Source organism: Montipora foliosa, chromosome 3 (genome assembly GCF_036669935.1).
Source record: "Montipora foliosa isolate CH-2021 chromosome 3, ASM3666993v2, whole genome shotgun sequence".
NCBI lineage: Eukaryota > Metazoa > Cnidaria > Anthozoa > Scleractinia > Acroporidae > Montipora > Montipora foliosa.
Genome location: NC_090871.1, coordinates 71248281 through 71250780, shown reverse-complemented (window position 1 = coordinate 71250780; position 2500 = coordinate 71248281). Strand labels below are relative to the sequence as shown.

Below are 2500 nucleotides of genomic sequence, written 5' to 3'. Positions count from 1 at the left end.
TGGGAAATTGGCAGCGTTTCGCGAGTGCTATGCACATCTACATGAGTTACGATCACTGGCTCCAGAAGTCCCAATAATTGCTTTGACTGCCACAGCTACCAAGTTAACCAAGGATACCATCTTAAATGTTCTACTTATGGATAACCCAGATGAGATCAAAGAAAGTCCAAACAAGTTAAATTTGACTTACGTTGTAGAATGTATGCGCAAAGATACTCATCTTGAGTTTTATTTTGGATGGCTTATTGATGAGTTGAAAACAAAACAAGTTCCTTGCGAGAGAACAATAATATACTGTCAAACGATTAAACAATGTGGAATCGTTTATGGGACAATCAAAGGTTTGCTAGGACATAAAATGTATGCAGATAACAAGGAAAGTGTTCTAGTTGAGATGCTACATTCATGCACACCAGCTGCCAACAATCAGAACATTCTTCACTCCTTCCAGATAGAGAATGGGACAATACGTTTACTTATCGCAACAATCGCCTTTGGTATGGGGGTGGACTGCAAGGGAGTCCACAGGATTGTGCACTTTGGACCATTAAAAACGGTTGAAGCATATGTGCAAGAAACTGGACGGGCTGGTAGAGACGGAGTTCGAAGCATCGCATATATTTTGTATCATGGGATTCTTCTCAGTCATGTTGAAGGGCAGATGAAATCGTTTGTTAAAACTATAGAATGCAGGAGACTAGCATTACTGAAACATTTTGATTCAGTATTGCAGCAACCTGAAAAGAATCATCTTTGTTGTGACAACTGGGTGTAAATGTGGAATGAAAGACTGTGGTACATATGCTAAGTACCCTTCACACCAATCTGAAATAACACCTTTGAATCCTGTCAGGGAAAGGGAAATACCTCCACAGAAACAGATAATGGTTGAACAAAATTTGGCAAATCATTAGTCAGGGAATTAGTCAATACAACTGCTTATGGTGACATTGAAACCCTGACTAATATCCATTTCATGTTAGGATTTTCTGATCATCAGATATCACAAGTTGTGGAAAACTTAGGGGTGCTTTTCTCGTTATCAGACATTTATAATTATGTGGAGATATGGGATAAGCGGCATGCACTTAAAATCCTGTCTATTATTACCGACATATTTGGAGATGTTAACGAGGACAACCAGTCATGTTATCTTTGTCAGATGACGATGACGTCAATATCTTTGATGATGAATTGTAGGATGAGCAGAATGAGATCCTTCAAGATGAGGAACTTTTTGACATGATTGTCGACAATTTATCCTTGTCCCAGCTGCAGAGTTCTCTGTTTGACGAGGGACATATTTCAGATGGGTCATATGAAGCTGATGTGCCATCAGCTGCTGTGGAAACTATTGAGACAATGAATTTTGATGATGAGTGATTTACTGCTGTACATAGTTGATTACTCATTCCACAGGAGATGATTGTAAATCATAGCAGATTGGCGACTGAAAGCCCCAGATGTGTTCAAAATGAAGACCCTTCCTTGGGGGAGGTATTGATGTAACAGTTAGCAACAGTATTTTTTAATTTCAAAGTAGCAATTCCATTTCAAGAAGTCAGTGAGGAAAAGAAATTCCCCCAGTTGTTACACTTACTTCCATGGTAATAAATTATCCCGAACTTTATAATACATTTTTGATATCTTTCCCCTGTGAAAACATTACAGTTGCTTTTAAGGTGGCTGGGACCAGTTTCACTACTTTTGAGGACCTTTTTATTAGAAGTGTTGTCACTACAAAACTGTGTCACATAAAAGAAATGTTATGGTACCATATGAACCACCAATTATTGCTTAACAAAATGCGCTCACTATTTTGACATAATAGGTTACCATGGCAACATGAAAGCTCTCCAAAAACACCCTATATTTCATCTTTACTTGCTTATATCTCAAAAATGAACTCAGTGACCCCCATTTCTTATTGTAAAATAGTAATTAGCAATTTGAGATAGGACTATCTGCAAAGTAAAAAAAAAAAATATTGGGAGCCAATTCAGGGCTTCCTTAAACTATTTGAAAACTTAAGGTAGCTCTGAATTGGCTCCCAATATATTTTTTAAACTTTGCTGACAGTTCTATCTCAAATTGCTTATTACTATTCTACAATAAAAGGTGGGGGTCACCGAGTTCATTTTTAAGATATAGGCAAGTAAAGAAGAAATATAGGGTGTTTTTGGAGAGCTTTCCAAACCTATTACTGTAACATCTAAATAGTCAAAATAGTGAGCACATTTTGTTAAGCAATAATTGGCGTTTGATGTGGTACCATAACATTGCTGTTACGTGATACAGTATAGTAGTTATAACCCATCTATTAAGAAGGTCTCTAAAAGTGGTGAAACTGGCTTCAGCCACCTTAACTGAGTGTAAAAACCTATAAATAAAAGACCTTGTAGAAATGCACACAGCATTTACAAAATGAGCACACATGTAATCTACATCTTTAAAAGCCAAAAGTGAAACAGTTTTGTAAGACCCCTTTGCTGATATGTGA

General features: G+C 37.1%; 1 pseudogene; it reads left to right on the top strand.

The window, feature by feature from the left end:
• The window catches only part of LOC137996315 (ATP-dependent DNA helicase RecQ-like), a 1977-nt pseudogene extending 731 nt beyond the window's left edge, over nucleotides 1-1246 (top strand).
• Nucleotides 1247-2500: the final 1254 nt, after the last annotated feature.